The sequence below is a fragment of the Neofelis nebulosa genome, chromosome 6 (assembly GCF_028018385.1).
Source record: "Neofelis nebulosa isolate mNeoNeb1 chromosome 6, mNeoNeb1.pri, whole genome shotgun sequence".
NCBI lineage: Eukaryota > Metazoa > Chordata > Mammalia > Carnivora > Felidae > Neofelis > Neofelis nebulosa.
This window is the reverse complement of record NC_080787.1, coordinates 68396812-68416010: the sequence shown is the minus strand read 5'-3', so window position 1 is coordinate 68416010 and position 19199 is coordinate 68396812.

Below are 19199 nucleotides of genomic sequence, written 5' to 3'. Positions count from 1 at the left end.
ATGCGTTTACCAAGGTGTATTTTGTCTAATTATAGTTTTTTGAAACCTATCAGTTGGTATATTATTTAAAACGTTTTAATTTTCAATGTACATTTAAGCTCCTTCTCAGTTCCATTGCTTCGAATGGCAATAATAATAACAGTATGTAGTTAACTAATGCTAGAATAAAGTCTTATAATTTTAATACTATCAATTTAAGATTTTTAGTCTTGATTAAACTGTGTGTTTGTCCTGATTTAAATGTTCAGTCAAGTATTCTTTGTAAGAATCTTTTTAAATTACTTTGCATCTATTCAAAAACTCTAATGTAAATCACTCAAACATGTATATTATGAGTTTATAGGGGAAGAAATAAGTAAAATGATTTAACATTCTACTGTGTGCCAGGCCTGTGTTTTGCAGTGTTAATATATTATCTCATTTAATCCTTTAAAAAAATTTTTTTAAACATTTTTATTTATTTTTGAGACAGGGAGAGACAGAGCATGAACAGGGGAGGGTCAGAGAGAGGGAGACACAGAATCCGAAACAGGCTCCAGGCTCTGAGCCGTCAGCACAGAGCCCGACGGGGGGCTCGAACTCACGGACCGTGAGATCATGACCTGAGCTGAAGTCGGCCGCTTAACCGACTGAGCCACCCAGGCACCCTTCATTTAATCCTTTTAATATAGGAGAATCAAACACATGGCAATAAGGACTCAGAGAGTTTAGACTGTATTGCAATCTGTTATGTTTTGATTTGCTCTTTCACCCTTCAAATAATAAATGAGGTTACAAATAATGTATGAGGCTCTATATTATATTATGAATTTTATAGTGGTCAAATTGATCTTCAAACAGACCCAATTATGAGGAAAGATTAAAGAATGGAAAGAACAGCAGCATTTAAGTCAGCTAAGACCAGGGTTCCAATCTTGTGCAATCTTTTTTTTTCTTTAATTTTTTTAAAAGTTTACTTATATTTAAGAGAGAGAGAGAGAGTCGGTGCATGAGGCGGGGGGGAGAAAGAGAGAGAGACACAGAATCTGAAGCAGGCTCCAAGTTCTGAGTTGTCAGCACAGAGCCCGACACCGGGCTTGAACTCACAAGCTGTGAGATCATGACCTGAGCTGCAACTGACTGAGCCACCCAGGTGCCCCCTGTGGTGGAATCTTGAACAAATTACTTCACCTTTCTCATCAATAAAATAGGCTTATTACTATCAACTTGATAGGGTTGTCCTGAAGATACTTCAAACCATTTATGAAAAGCCATGACTCACGATAAGTATTCACCCAGTACATACAGGTCCCTTCTTGTCCCTAGTTGTAATATTTGGCAATTTACATATGCTCTTGGAGGGTCACTTTCCCTCAAGCATGGGATAATTTCTATCTGCAGAGTGATTGTGAAAATAAAAAATATTATATGTGTAAATTAAATTTAGTATAATATTTAACACAACATACAATAAATTAATATACAACAGTTATTTCTTCTGCTGCACAGGAAACAATAATGCAAGCATTCTAATATGTTATTGATTAAAAGTCATTACTGTGGCTATTCTAGAATGAATTGAAAACAGTCATCACAGCTTTATCCTGACCTATACTGCAACCTAGAATGACAAATCTCAGGAGGATTAAGAAGGGTGAGACTCTCCTATTAGTAACATTTTTTAATGAAAGAATTGCCAAGCGCACTAATGGCTATTGAGAGATACCTTGCCCTGTTCTAATACTGCCTGATCATTGACAAGTTGAAACAACCTTATTGGGTCCCCAGATTCTGGCAAACAACTGCTGCTCTGATAACTGGGTTTTCAGCATTTAATTACAATTGAGATGTGCAGACAAAAGGTAACATTCTCATCTATATATGATCAGATGTTTTTCCGAAGTGCACACCTACTGGTTGTCAATTTATCATGTAGTCTCAAGAGATCATGGGTCTTATTCAGCTGCTTGATGCTTGTGCTCATTCATGGCTAGTGGAATTCATGACTCATGGCATGTGCAGTCTGGCTTTGGCTTGAGCAGAGTTGGGTGGAGACGCCTGGGTGACTGGGTGCCTTCTTAACTTTACCACTTAAAGACCCTTGAGTCTGCACACTTCCTTCATTCAGTGTTCTGACTTGCCCATTTACCTTCCATCTCTGTTGCCACAAAGGACCTGATGCCTGGCCCTCTACAGCTCAACTCGGCATCCATATCCCATGGGAAAATTAAAATGACTCATGTTTTTAATTGCTCACTGAGCCCTCAGGTTGACATTGCCATGCTCCAGATTGCTTAAGAGAAGCTAAAGGCAGTATGTCTTTCCAGAGTCCAAAACAAAGAGTGCAGGCAACAGCCTCTTCCCATCCCCCACCTATCATGAAACTTACCAACTTTTAGTGAGTTAAACCTGTAGAAAGGAAAACTTGGATATACCCAATTGATTAGTTTTCTCCTCCCTGTACCTTTTCCACCTGTACTATAATCCTCAGGCTCTGGAAAGAGCACGAGTTTCCTTTTACTTTCCCTATGTCAAATCTTTCTTCTGTCAGACTCCAAAGCTAACCCATAATATGTTTTTTAAATTTTTTTAATGTTTATTTATTTTTGAGAGAGAGAGAGAGTGTGTGTGTGAGCGGAGGAGGGGCAGAGGGAGAGGGAGACAGAATCAGAAGCAGGCTCCAGGCACCCAGCTGTCAGCACAGAGCCCAACATGGGGCTCGAACCCACGAGCTGTGAGATCATGACCTGAGCCAAAGCCAGACGCTTAACTGACTCAGCCACCCAGGTGCCCCAAACCCCTCATATGTTAAATGGGAGTGGGAGGAATTTGGAAAATTCTTTTAAAGATAGATAGCATATAAATTTAATACTCTGTTTAGTACTATACTTTGCAGCACATTATTTTTGGTTATTGCTATCCTGGAAGTTAATTCTTCTATCATTTAATAAAAAAAAAGTGTTAAATTTCCAAAAATTAAAAAAATAAAGATAAATAGCATAGTTTGAAAGGATATTATTCTACTTTGAGTGTCCCAAACTGCATATTACCTATATTTTCTCTTTATATTTATGTTGTCTGTTTCTCAGCCTTATCTTCTTCCCTTAAAAGATGGGTCTGGGCCAATTGGGGTGACATTCATAGTCATGAAAACAGAGTAAAAGAGGTATATTAATAATCATTTGTAGATATTACTGCTAGTAAACACGGTACATCTTGGCTTAATGAGGACCCAGCCTGGAAGCTTCCTTTATTCTTATTTTAATCTGGCAAGCAAGATAGAGTTAATAGAATAAAGCACGTAAACATGTATTAACATTAGATATCATTTCCTTTCCTATTACAAAATGAAAGTAATCATTTTCTCTATAAGCATCCTCAAGTGTCTTCTATGTTCCTGGCACTGTGTTACCTGTTGGCAATAGAGATATATACAATCCCACCCTCATATTCCAGGAACAAACAGTCTAGTGGGGAGGAAAGGCAACACAATTACAATAAATACAGAATTCTTATGCCAGTGTCCAGTGAGGCATGCTCGGGAAGCGACAGGAAGTACATGGTCTTCCTTAACTTTTGTGTCATCTACTATACTTACTAAAGTGTTTCAAATTCAGTTCTGTTGAATTTATTTGAATGCTCCCAAGTGTGACCAAGACAAAAAAGAAAATTTCTTAGAATTGAAAAACAGATTACCAGGAATATCTCTTACTACTCCCAATAGTTTGAGGTTCTATGTAAGAGAATACGAGCAATATTTCCTTAGGTTTTCTCTTCACTGGATCATATTAACAAGGATCTCTACTCTATTTAAAGCATCCATATAAATACATTTCAAAAAGTGTATGGTTCCTGAATATGTTCACAAGCGCCTTTCTAAAATTTATAGACTATGATGATATATTTTTGTTTGTCTGCTACTGGAACCCACTTGAAGAAAAGGGGGTTGCAAGAAATATTTACCTGGGATAAAACTGTAAAAGCATTAAAAGGGTCTCAAATTCATAGTAAGAAGAATTTACTTGCCGACCAGTAAGTGGAAATCCTACCCTATGATATTAGAAATACATACTCATTATGATAACAAATTGCTCCCCAATTCTTTTCTATCAGAAAGAGTTTTACAAAGCTAAAGCACGTTTTTGCAAAATTTCAGCCTCAGAGTCACAAGAATAGTCCCAAATAAGAAATTTGCTTAGGATTCCATTTGTTTTCACACTTTCCTAATTGAAAACCTGTCCATGTACCGCAGCTAAATTTAGATAACAAACACTAGTCAGGGGTGTTTTAAAGTTTTAGTTTTCAAAAGCCTGAGGCTTTTTGAATTTTGCTCTTGATATAGGAGGAAGTTCTTTGGGGGGTTTATGCAGCATGCAATTCCAAAACATTTTTCTTTCCTATATCAGGGAAGATCAAAACAACAGGCCACAGGCGGTTCATGTGAAGTGGCAAGTTATTGTCACAAATCTTTTTACTCCCAAATCTTCTGCTACAGAGATTTCATAAGGAATAAAAATGAATCAAAATTGGCAGAACATAAAGTACATAATCATGGAACCTAGGCAGCTCCAGGGGCACATGACACCTCAAGAAAAAATGTAATAAGAGTTCGGCATTTCACACTGCTGCTACTCAGAGAAGAAAATGAATAAGCTCAAATGAATCAGTTTGAACTAAAACCTGGTGACAAACCTTTGCATCTGAAGATACATACGTATACACAAATATGCTCTTGTTTAAACTATTAAGTAAATTTGGAACTTGATAACTGACAGTTAAAAGCAAGAAAGAATAATTAACTTGTTACTGGATGGGATTCGCTTTCCTGAGGTTTTTTTTATCTCTGCACCACAGACTGTGGTATTTTAATAATTCAACTTCTCAAACCTCTAGTCTGCCTTTTATTCATAAATATAAAAGTTCATTTTAAATTCCTTTTTAATATTTTATTGAATTGTTTTGGTCATTAGGTATGCTCTTAAGTATGACTGAATTTGTCCACAATTCTTCTCACAGAGATTTCTTTATTAAGATTTCATTTTTTAAAGAATTTCTTGACATAGTCCTTTTAGTATTACATAAATATAGGTTATTAAAAATTGGCAAGACAGCTATGTTCCAAGAAGTCTCATGCCTCTGCCCCTCCCCCGCTCATGCTCTGTCTCTTTTTCTCTCAAAAATAAACATTAAAAACATTTAAAAAAAAAAGAAGAGTCTCATATATGTCCCCCTCCAAAACAAGTTTGAGCAGTAAGCTATTTTATTTAAATAATCTCTACATCCAACATGGGGCTCGAACTCACTACCCTGAGATCAAGAGTCCCATGCTCTCCTCTGACTGAGCCAGTCAGGTGTCCCAGATTAGTAAACTATTAAGAAACAAAGAAGGCACAAAATGTTATTATGACAACTGGTTGATTAAAGGTGGTTAGTCTATGAAATGACTGATTAACTCTCAAAATAATTTAGAAAACCTAATTCATAACACATTTACTTGTTAGCCCAGTATCTTTAAGAGACCTACTATTTCTTTTAGCAAGTCATTTTTGCATCCTCACTCTACAATCACAATCAACAATATTGAGACAGAGAGATACACTAGTTTGTGCAATCAACTAAAAATCAAGGACATGGTAGGTTTAGTATTCAAAATATCTGCTACCTCAGGCCACTCTAGTGTTTGCCTCTGCAATCGTCACTTCCTTTCTTAGACTGTGTACATGAAGAAATCTCTCCTGTTCTAAGCTTGTCTCTGGAGATACCACAGTTTCTCTCCCTTTCATTCCTGATGTCATCTCCAATGCTTGCAGGGTATGAGAGAGGAATATGAGCCACCCAACAGACTCCTGAGTAGAAACCAAAGTCACAAAAGCCATAAGGAAAAGAGGCAGGAGAACTTGGAGGGGTTTCTCCCACCTAGATTGGGAGAAATGCTCACGAGAAACATTGACATTTTTTCCCATAGAGCTCATACTCTCACTTCTTGAATTTTGCATTATTAACTCTTCCAGGATGCTAGTATTGTGGAAAAAGCCAGCCATTTTACTTTTTAGTCTCAGCTCTGGCATGCAGCAGAACTTTGGCAAACCAACTGACCCTTCTGATTTTCCTTTTCCTTTTCCATATGGTGTGCTGATAAAAATCACTGCTTGATCTCACCAGGTTTGTATCCAGACACAATAAGCTTATGTTCAAGTATTTAAGTATTAAGTTCAAGTATTTTGCAAGTGGAAAGTAGAGGCCCTTAGCTCCACATGGTAGAGATCCTTGGGTTGAGAACTGAAGCTCATTACCTGCAGGGCATTTTCCTCTGCTAGGCAAGGTTAGTGAAGGGAAGAAATTCAAGCTCAGAAGATCATTAAATACAATAACATCAAAACAAAGTAGGAAGGAATAGCCACAAATGCCGGAGAAATGACCCACCTTACTTAGAAGGGATGTTTCTATTTAACCCAAGAATGGTTAATGGGTTTCTGGAATCAGAACATTCTATTCCTGAACACTGGTGAGTAAGAATTACCAATTCTTGGAATACCTAGGTGGCTTAATTGGTTGAGCGGTGGACTCTTGATCTTGGCTCAGGTCATGGTTTCATGGTTTGTGAGTTTGAGCCCCACATTGTACTCTGCACTGACAGTGTGCAGCCTGCTTGGGATTCTCTCTCTTCCTCCCTCTTTGCTTCTCCCACACTTGTGCCCCCCCTCAAAATAAATAAATAAACTTAAAAAAAAAGAATTACCAATTCTTCTAGTTCTTTTTGTTGTTGTTGTAGATTTCATACAGATTATTAACTTCCTGGTAGCAAATTACCAACCAAATCCTCTGATTATTACCTGTGACCCAGTAACTATCAGTTACTACCAGCACTACTTATTAGGTACTTAATAGTAGTCACAGAGTCCAATATAGTTATAGATAAGTTTCATCCTATTTGTTAAAGTGAAAGCTCTCCACCTGAAAAATATATTCTGGTGTGTTAAATAGAGACTTAGAAAAGGTCACTACCACCATCTAGTAGAATGAGTCTCTTCTGCAAAAGGATAACCTCATCCATTACTACTTCTAATTTCTGAGTCACCTTTTTCTGACCTTGTCCCTACCTTATTGTGCCCATATGTACTGATTACTAAAAAGGAAAGGCCTTCTTTCTTTAGGCCAGTTGAAATGTTGGAATGGTTAAGAATCACAGGACTTCTGCCACCACATAAAACAAAGCAGTATACGATAGATTCTTTTAATAAAGTCAATGTGAGGGGTGCCTGGGTGCTCAGTTGATTAAGCTTCAGACTTCGGCTCAGGTCATGATCTCACAGTGAGTTTGAGCCCCACCTTGGGCTCTCTGCTGTCAGGATGGAGCCCGCTTCAGGTCCTCTGCCCCCTCACTCTGCCCCTCCTCCACATGTGCTTTCTCTCTCTCAAAAATAAACATTTTTAAAAAATAAAAAAAATAAAAAAATAAAGCCCATGTGAGTGAGGCAAAGCTCCATATTCTTGACTATAGGGAATATAAAAGACATGAGAGATTTGAGGTGACATTAATTAGTAAGCTTCTCAATGTACTTGTAATTAAGTCCTCTTGTAGACCAAAATCCCACATGGCCATTGGCATGGCCACCATAACAGCGTCACTCTAGGCACACTCTGCACTTGGCAAGTTACTTCACAATTCTCACCTGTATTCCTACTCTTCCAAGTTTCATCATTAGGGACACTTTCTGGGGTGTGGGAAAAGGCAGTAAAAGAGAAGGAGGCACTTCATGACAGTAAACTTCTTTGAGGCTGTCCAATCCTCTGTAGAGTCACATGGAGCTGGAGATGTGGGATGGTTATGCTGCACTTTTGAGCAATTCTCTCCATTTTTGATTAACTGTTTCTCCTTCCAACAATGGCTCCTGTCTGCTTGTGTAATTGTTAAAGCCCAGCTGAAGCCATACTTCCTCCCTAAAATCTTTCCCACATAGTCTGCATCACCCCAACTGGGCTATTTCCTCCAATCCTTCAGGATATATGACTATATCCCAGTTTAGACCATTATCTCACTATCTTGAAACTTTCTCAGGTTTTCCATATTCATCTTCAACTAGACCAAAATCATTTAAGTGCAACATAATCTAACCCAAGGTCTCTCAACTGTGGCACTATTGACATTTTAAGCTGGGTAATTCTTTATGGGGGGGCATCCTGTGCATTGTAGGACATTTAGCAGCATTCTTGGCTTCTACCCAAGCGATGCCAGTAGCATCCTCCAGTTGTGACAAAGTGTCTCTAGACATTGCCAAACATCCTGAGGGGGCAAAACTGGCCTTGGTTGAGAACCACTGATCTACCCTGATATTGGAATACTTGTCTTTTATCCAAGTATAATTGACATAAAACATTCTATTAGTTTCAGGTATACATCATAGTGACTTGATATTTTTACATATTATGAAATGATCCCCCATGATAATTATACTTGTTATTAAAAAGTAATTTTCAATGTGACACTTTTTTATGGATATATAGTCAACACATAATATTACATTAGTTTTAGGTGTACAACATTGTGATTCGATAACTACATTATTCTATGCTCGCCACAAATATAGCTACCATCTGTCACTATAAAACTCTATTATAATGCCATTGACTATTCCCTATGCTGGACCTTTCATCTCTGTCACTTATTCATTCCACAACTAGATGTGACATTTGATATTTTCCATTCTGAAATAGTACAAGCTGGTTGTTTGCACATATCTGCAGATGACTACAGCCTTTGGGACTCTACAGTCTCTGATAAAGACACCAGAAGGTTGAGCCCAAATTTCTGGGAAGTGTTCAAGTTCTTTCTTCAGATCCTCTCCCAGGTGGAAGACTCTAACAGTAAGGAAGGCCAGCCAGAGATGATGAATGCCCCTGTTGAAATCCAGAGTAGACAGTTGAACAACTTGCCTAAAGCTATCTTGACTTGAAAGTTAAATGAAGCCTTTGAAACTGTTGGTACTACAAGTTTCTCCTGGATGCTACTATTGCTAGCCCCAGAGAACTTTATTCCATCATTGCTCCTGCTGCTATCTTGTAGACTCTCCTCCTCCAAGCCCCTACTTCAGAGTACAGCCTCAGCTGGTCACCAGGGATACAGTAACCTATAAGGACCTAGAGCACAAGACAAGGTAGCCCTTGGTACAGCTGGTTGCTGGGCTCAGGTGGCTGAGCCCTCCGGTTCTATAATCCAGAATTGAATCACCACAAAACTCAATACTAACTTAGATGGTGTATCACTCACTGATGAGTTGGTGAATGGCTAAGGCCCAGGAAATTTGTTAGATCTTTTGTGAAGACCATATGTCCCTAGTCGATCATTAAGGTCAGAGTCAGCAGGCTGTTTGCTTTATCCCACTCATGAGCTGCAGGCTCTTGGAGTCCCAGAATTTCTTTCCAGATTCTATTCATAGTACCCTTCTGTCTGGACACTTAAAACTAAAGACATATCTGTTCATTCCTATTCCTGAACACCCTTAAGAAAGTAGGTCGGCTTGCTGTGTTTTAATTGTAAGGCATCTTGTGAGGCTTTGAAAAAGAAGCCAAGTAAATGCTTGTTGTTGTTAGGGTAATTATTTCCTAAAGAATGCACACACTTTGGCTTTGCCAACCAAATCACTCCACAAGACACGTAATTTAAACCTCCATTTTATCTTATTTGTTGAAATTAAGTAACAGGAGGAGAGCTTATTTTAACTGCTTCTTTAAAACAGGCTAGAAAAGAAAGTCCAGAGCTTTTACATATAATTTCCACAAAAGAAAGTTTGCCTTATAATTATATTCACTTCAGAATGTTGTTGTCATATTAAAATAGATGCATACATGAATATAGAATGCTGTATGATATTATAGCGCACAGTTAGCATATACTTCTTTTAATGTGTTTTTCTCATTTACCTTTTATGATGACATTGTCTTCTCATAACAGAAAAAAGAAAGATATCAAAACTAGACTCAAGGGAAAAACACTTCCCAACTCTGGCTTAACCGTATAGTTTCACTGGTCACTTCAATGTGGTCGTATATGTCCAAGTCAGGAATCATACAGAGCATATCTTTAGAATAACAGATTTCTTTTCCATGTGGCCTGCTTTAAGTGAATTCCTTCCAGGGGAGAGTGAACCAGGTGGGATATTTTATGACATCAGGGGTCTCCTTAAAGAACATTACATGCATGACAAGGAAAACACAAAGGAAGAATACATAGATTAACTCGATACAAATATCTGGAGAAAGTTGCTACATGGACAGCAATCCACCACGAAATTGAAAATAGCAGTTAAAAGCCTTTAATTTTATGGTAATTTTTGGACTTGCAGATAAATGTGGTAAAAAAAGGATCTTTTAAAATTAGCCATCAATACTTTCTGTTTTTCTTTTAGAAGTGTCTTAGGACTTTGCATAGCCCAAACTATAGCTGCTATAGTCCTAGACTTGTGCTAAGCCTTGCGCACTTCTCTGACATTCATTTACCCTGGCTGTCAACTGATTCTTGCCTAGAAAGTTTTAGAGCAGTTCCTGTCAATTGCCCCCTCTATACTGCTCCCACTGTGCTACTAGAAAGTGACCATATGTCCTGTGGATGCATTGAAAAGAGGCACTTTGTTAAACATCAGGACTCTAGAGTTAATGTCCTCCGTAAATCCATCCCAGCCAGTGAGAAGGAATCTCATATAGAGTTTATAATACTTCAAAATCATCTTGGCTTACAGGGAAAACAAAAATTTTGAGTTATTTCATAATATCATCTCTTATAAAATTCAAACAATATGATCTTACTTGACCAGAAGTATTAGTAACTGATTTTTCAGGTTTACATTTTTAAGAGTAAGGGACAATGATTTGTGGTTTTTCTATTTAGTTAACAGGTATCAGCAAATGTGATTACTTTTCACTTAATATAACTTCTTCTACAAAAAAGCTAGAATGTGCTGCCATTTATAATGTTTATGTGCTAGAATCTGTGTAAGCGTTTTAAATAAGAATATTAAAACTGAAAGCTGTGTTAAAAGAGCTCTGTCTAGAATTGCCAACTAAAATACAGCATGACCAGTTAAATTTGGATTTTAGATGAACAATGGATACTTACTACGTAAGTATATCCTAAATATTGCATGAGACATACTAATACTGAATAAAATTGTTGTTTACCTGAAATTCAAATTCAATTGGACTTTTCATATATCTATTTGCTAATTCTGGCACCGTTAATATTGGACATTATAGGTTAAATTCACAGTGTGGTAGAATTGGGTCCACAGCCTTTTGGAGACAGATATCAGACTTTCTAAGTTACACAGATACTGGATCCAGAATTCAACCATATTAACCAAGTTCATAAAAATCTACTTATAGTAAAAAAGCAAATAACATGTCACTGGACACCCAAGTTAGGATGATACATCCATATAATCTCTACAAGCACCTTCATGCCACATGTGGTCACGTAAAATTGGTTTGCAGGCACAAGATCCTCCCTGGAATAGTATGAATGTTTTATGGTTTAAGATTAAGATAGTCTGAAGGATTAATCCCCCAATTGGGAGCGTGGCAATGGGACTTTGGTATTTTAAAAACTCTACTGGCTTAAATTCCCTGTTTCCTGGAAGTGCCCAGATGGGTTCTACTGATATTTGTCTCTGTGACTCCTTTTCTAAGCTCCCGTGGGTTGCCTAACCCCTTACCTCAGAGTGACACATCCTTCCATTAGCTGTATTAATAGCTCTGGTCATATTACGTCAACTCCTGCTGCTAGAAGAAGAACTGTTTTTATCCATTATGTGATGATGGTAAAGTTTAACTCTCAAAAGGCAATCATATTTCTTTTGCCTCCAAATTCTCGAAGAACTTCTCACTGTACTCTCCATATATTTACTGAATTTACTAGACAGGTAGAATTACTATAATACTATTCCCTCTAAACAATGGCAATGCTGGTAATATTTTGTTTCAAGCTAAGTTTTATTGGTATAATCTCATTTAATGCTCCCTACAATCTCGGGAGGAAGATAGCACAGTTTGTTCACTGGGTATTAATATGTTAAAACAAATTTTATTTATTTTTTTAATGTTTACTTATTTTTGAGAGAGATAGAGACAGAATGCGAGTGGGTTAGGGGCAGAGAGAGAGGGAGACACAGAATCCAAGGCAGGCTCCAGGCTGCCAGCACAGAGTCCGACGTGGGGCTCGAACTCACAAGCTGTGAGATCATGACCTGAGCCGATGTTGGAAGCTCAACTGACTGAGCCACCCAGGCGCCCCTGTTAAAACAAATTTTAAAGCTATATGAATTCAGCTTCTCCTATGGCTGAACTATCATAGGAGACATAAATAAAACATGGCTAATGACCACACCAATACTATAAATAAATGAGCAAAGGCTTTAGAGTAATAAAGGCCAATTAGAACCACACTTCTTTCACTGGGGCAGGGACGGGGGCAAGAAGACCAATTTAGACATTTTATGGGATTAATTGTGTGCCCCTCTCAAGTTCATATGTTGAGATCCTAACCCTCAGTACCTTGGAATGTGACTGTATTTGGAGCTAGGGTCTTTAAAGAGGTAATCAAGTAAAAATGAGGTCATTCAGTGACTCTAATCCACTATGACTGGTGTCCTTATAAGAAGAGGAAATTAGGACACAGACACACACACAAAAGGAAGACCATAATAGGACACAGGGAAAGAATGGCCATCTGCAAGCCAAGGAGAGAGGCCTCAGAAGAAACCAGTCTTTGTTGACACCTTGATCTGGGACTCATAGCCTCTAGAGCTATGAGAAAACAAAAGACCATTGTTTAAACCACCCAGTCTGTGGTACTTTGTTATGGCAGCCCCAGCAAATTAATACAGGCATGTTTCTTAACAGCTTAGACCCTGATTTTTCATTTTTTAAAAAAGGCATAATTCCCATGGGTTTGATATAATCATTAAATAATTAAGTGCCTAGCATGATGCTTTGAAAAATGAAGTAGTTCAATAAATATAAAAACTATCTCTTTCACTTAAATTCACACTGTGAAATAGCATATTCATTAATTATCCTTGGCAAATTCATTAAGGATCTGTTAGGTGCAAATACACAAATCAATATCACATTTCCATTGTTTTCCTTCTGATTGAAAATGGGAGGGCAGTATTTGCTATCCCCAAGTGATTCTTTATACTTTCCATTTAGTTGATTGTATTCTGCACATTCTAAAATAAACTTTTAATTTTGTAACAGTTTTACATTTATAGAAAAATTGCACAGATAATACAGAGTTCCCATAGATCCCACACCCTATTGTCTATTATTAACATCTTACATTAGTGTGGTACATTTGCTACAACTAATTAACCTGTATTGATTCATTGTTATTAACTAAGGTTCATACTTTATTCCAATTTCCTTTTTACCTAATATAATTTTTCTTTTCCAGGGTCCCATAAAGTGTACCACATTATGTTTTACCATTATGTCTCCTTAGGCTCCTCTTGACAGTGGTAATTTCTCAGACTTTCCTTGTTTTTGATGACCTTGAGAGTTTTGAGGAGTACTGGTCAGATTTGTTGTAGGATGTCTTCTACTGAGATTTGTATGACATTTTCTTCATGATTAAACTAACGTTATGGATTTTAGGAAAGAAAGCCACAGAGGTAAAGCAGCCCTTTTATTATATCATATTAAGGGTAAAGACTATAACCATGACTTATCACTGTTGATAGATATGGGTGAGGTAATGCTGGTCAGAATTTCTCTACTAAAAAGACATTATTTTTTTAACCCTTTTCACATGGTACCTTTTAGAAGGAAGTCACTATGCACAACTAACACTTAAGGAGTAGGAAGTTATGTTCCATCTCCTTACAGGTGGACCATCTACATAAATTATTTGGAATTTTCCTATATGGGAGATATGTCTCTTCCCATATTTATTTAGTCAATCATTTATATCAGTATAGACTCATGGATTTTTATTTAATGCTTTGGGCTATAAAAATACCACTTTTCCTATTTTGTTGCTCAAATTGTTTTGACTTTGGCCTTTGGGAGTTCTTTAGATGGCTCCTATGTCCTTTTGACATATCTCCATCATTATTTTTTTTTCTGAGCAGTCCCCAATTGTATGCAGTATTGATTGACAGCATCCCATAGAACAGAGATAAATTTCAGTCTATAAGATATTTGAACACCAAGGATTAGTATGATTTTACATTTTTATTGGTGTAGGTCTCATATCAGTTTTTATTCTGTTTGCTCAAGGAAATCCTAAAAATTAAAAACATACCGGAGACAGTTTTTATAAATAATATATACTTCCAGAGAGAAATCTGGATTAATTATTCAACACAACTATTTATACATAATCTCCTCTCTCTGTATCTATTTAAGATACTACATTTTAAAATTGCTCTAATAAGCATTTTGGTAATATAGAACAAGTTATTATTAGATGTGAAGACATATTGTCTGTGAATATTTGTATTTCTGTCTTTGGAGGAACATGCTCTAAATTAGGGAAAAGTACAGATAATGGAATTCTGTACATGGCTTATAACTTACTTGATATAGACAGTGAATGTTACCTTAGAGGGAAAAAATCCCATTTCATAATCTTACAAGTATTAGCTAACAGTTTTGCTCTCTGGATGAACCACTAGAGGCAGTAGGCAAGAGTTTTCAAACTATTCTGTACCTAAAAATCACCTAGGACACTTGTTAAAACAGTGTCCAAACAGTGTCCGATTTAAGACCAAAATGTTACAGCTACTCTGGAAAACAATTTTTCAGTTTCTTATAGAGTTAGACATACACTTCCACATCACCCAACCATCCTACACTTGGGTATTTACACTGTGGCAATGAAAACTTAATGTTCTCATGAAAACTGTACACAAATGTATATAGCAGCTTTATTCATAATGCTCAAAACCTAGAAACAAACCAAACGTCCTGTAATTGGTGAACAGATAAACCAACCCTGATACATCCACACAGTGGAGTGCTACTCAGCAATAAAGAGTGAAGAACTATGGATACTTTCCACAACTTGTATGAATCTCAAAGGCATTCTAAGGAGATAAAGGAGATAGTGTCAAAACGTAGCATACTATGTATTTGCATTTAATTATAATCTTGAAAAAACCTCAAAAACTATAGTAATGGACAACAGTCCAGTGGTTACAGGGTTAGGGGTGGGGATATGACCATAAAAGGATGACACCAGGGACATTTCTGGGGACTAGGCCACTGTTCTGTATCTTGATAGTATTTGTGGTTACATGAATCTATACATGTGTCAAAATTCATGCAACTGTATACCAAAAAACAAACAATCCTATTGCATATTAAAAAGTAAAATTTCAGGGGTGTCTGGGTGGCTCAGTTGGTTGACTGTGTGACTTCACCTCAGGTCACAATCTCGCGGTTCATGAGTTTGAGCCCTTCGTTGGGCTCTGTGCTGACAGCTCAGAGCCTGGAGCCTGCTTCAGATTCTGTGTCTCCCTCTCTCTCTGATGCTCCCCCATTCACACACACACTCTCTCTCTAGAATAAATAAACATTTAAAAAAAATTAAAAAAAAAAAAAACAAAACAGTAAAATTCCAGGCTCTCATCCTCAAAGTAAGTGACTCAGGAGTCAGAGGTGGGGCCTAGGAATCTGCATTTAACACATACACACATAAGCACATTCAAATTGTTCTGACAAAGGTGATCACACTTTAAGAAGCACCACTTCAACAGAAAATGTAATAGACTGAAGGTTAGAAAATTGCAGTACAGAATCCTCCCAATTGATAGCTGTGGCTTTGAATGCTGTTATAGGTGGAATAGTGTCTCCCACAAAAGCGGTTTCAAAAACTATGTTGGAGTTCCAACCCTCAGTGACTCACAATGTGACCGTATTTGGAAATTGAGTCTTTATAGAGATGAACACTTCAGAATGAAGTCGTTAGGTTATGTCCTAATCCAACCTACTATGACTAGTAGGTTTTGCTCTGTTGTGTTTATTAAAGACTTTACTTTTTAAGAGGAGTTTTAGGTGTACAACAAAATTGAGAGGGAGATGCAAAGTTCCTCACATACCCTTTGTTCCCAATACATGCATAGCCTCTCCCATTATCAAAATCACTCAGCAGAATGGTACATTTTTACCAGGGATGAAGCACACTGACACATCATAATCTCCCAAAGGCCTTAGTTTATCTTCGAGTTCACACTAGGTGTTGTACATTCTATGGATTTGGAAAAATATATAATGACAAATATCCATCATTATAATATCATACAGACCCCCAAAGGGTTTGAGGGATCCCCAGAGATCCCCAGACCACACTTTGAGAATGATTATTTTAAATAAATCATTAACATTTACTTGAAGCTTGGATTACTGTAATTCTGCAACTAATAAAATTTTAGACATGGAAAAAGTCTAAGTAATGGTGTCTCTTCAAATATCAGGACATTGGGAGTTCATGCATTTTGAGTATTTATGGAATACCAGTATGTGCAAAGCTGGAAAAGAAAACAATGTCTCACTTGGTGCTCTTTCTAAATTTTTTTTTAATGTTTGTTTATTTTTGAGAGAGACAGAGACAGAATGTGAGTGGGTTAGGGGCAGAGAGAGAGGGAGACACAGAATCCGAAGCAGACTCCAGGCTCTGAGCTGTCAGCACAGAGCCCGATGTGGGGCGCGAACTCACAAGCTGTGAGATCATGACCTGAGCCGAAGTCATACACTCAACTGACTGAACCACCCAGGCACCCCATCTTGGTGCTCTTTCTACATACCACATGTGCTCTGCTGTTTACTAATGGGACCTCCTATCTACTTTTTCATTTGTTACTATGTTTCTGTTTTACTGCCTTATGATTGACCTTTTTTAAAAAAGCCTGATATCCAACAGCTTAGAAAGCTGACCAGTTTGGTGCCATATGACAAAGAAGCACAACTTCAGTGTTCGTTGTCCTTAAACTACCAGTAGAAATATTTTGTCACATGAAGTTCTTTGTGAAATTGGATATTAGCACTTGGGGAATTATGGCAGAGACATTTACTGTTTATTGAATATCCATGTGATCCTCCTAATTTCCCAGTTCCCATGAAGCTAGGGGGTCCATATGAGTGCAGTATAAGTAGACATAATGAGTGTCACTTTCTTGTAAAATTTTTTAATGTTTATTTATTCTTGAGAGAGACAGAGACAGAGTGCGAGCAGGGGAGGGACAGAGAGAGAGAGACACACAGAATCTGAAGCAGACTCCAGGCTCTGAGTTGTCAGCACAGAGCCAGATGCAGGGCTCAAACTCATGAACTGTGAGATCATGACCTGAACCAAAGTCAGATGCTTAACTGACTGAGCCACCCAGGGACCCCTGATGAATGTCACTTTTAAAGCAAGGCATCTTAGAAGCTGGTGTAGGGGAACAGCGCAGCTCTCCCTTTTGCCTAGGCACACACAGAGGCCTCAAAATGAGGAATTAAGCCACACTTTGAAACATTTGAATTTTTGACTAACTACATGTGGGAACTCAATTAAAGAAGGTTGTAGCCATTGAGTGAGGAACAAATTTTTGTTGTGTATAGCCTCTGAGAATTTATTAATTACTACAGCATAGGCTGGCCTTTCCTGAGTAATAAAAGGGCAAATTAAGAAGATTAATTCAATATGATTAGAAGTAACCAAATGTATTGTTTAATTAAATGTTTTGAGCCTGATAACAGTTCTAATTCCCAATATAACTGCCTTCTCTTTTCTTCTGGGCAAGGAGGGTAATAAGACGAATCATAAAGCAGAAGACTGTACCTTATATAATGAATAAGATAAAACAATAACCCCCCACATTGTCTCAAAAATAAAAAAATCACTGAAAACAAACAGGCTCATAAAAACAGAGAGTGTATTTAAAACTCTCGTTTCACCTTTTAATAGTATAAGAATTCTAAATGTTCATTAACTGTCCCAAATTCATGATAAGTATATAGTTAATCATATCAGGAACAAAACAAAGCAGACAATAAACACAACCTGCTGACTAGCATCAGAACCATAATATCTCTTAAGAAATTTTGTCCATCACCATCTGACAGAGGGAAAACCAATCTTAAATTCTTTCGGTTGAAAGAGGTGTTAATGTTATTTAGCCAAATTACAAATTAGCCCCTGAAACAAGCAGAGAACCAACCAGTGTTCATTGGATGGATATGCTTTTATTCATGATGGAATATTTAAGGTAGAGAAGTCATGGAAACCTTTTAATCTGCGTACTGAAGTATGCGCTATTTTGAGGCCTTCTGTGTGAAATTTAAATACCAACTTAAAATTCTAATTCTGTTTGGTATTAGTTTTTTTCATTGCTGCCATAACAAATTACCACATTTTTAGTAGCTTAAAAAACCCACAAATTTATTATCTTACAGGCCTGAAGTCTGCCATAGATCTCAGTGGGCTAAAATCAAGTTGTCTGAAGGGCTGCATTTCCTTTTGGAGGGTCGGGGAGATAAACTGTTCCCTTGCCTCTTCCAGCTTCTAGAGGTTGCTACCATCCCGTGGCTCTTGTGCCCTTCTCTCCATCTTCAAAGCCAGCAATATTGCATGACTCTCAGCCTTCTTCCCATCTCCCTCTGACTGCAACTGGGACATGATCTGTGCTTTTAGGTTCACGTGATTAGCCTGGGCCCACCTGGGTAATCCAGACTAATCTTCCTGTTTCAAGATCCTTAACTTTAATCACATCTAAAATGATCCTATTGTCATGTAAGGTAATTTAGCCCCAGGTTCCAGGAATTAGGACAAGGACATCCTGGTGGTGGAGGTGGTGGGCATTTCTGCCTCCAAGAACCTGACGCATTGAAGCACTTCATTTGGAACTTGGATGTCTCTGCTCTAGACATGCTCCCCACTTCAGGACGATCATAAGCAAATAGTTAACCTTCTGGGCCTTGCCTAGGCAAAATATAAGTAATACTTCCCCTGGCTAAAGGCAAAAATTTGAATAGCATAACTAATTTAATGTGGGTTTCTTCTTGCTATGTAATCTGTAATCATATTATTTTAATATGGGGACCCAAGTCTATATTTGGAAATATATATGTGTATATATTATTTGTATTACTTATATAAATGTGATATGTTTATATTTATGTATATATTATGTTTATTTATGTATATATAATTTATATTATTTTATATATTTACATTTAATCATTTT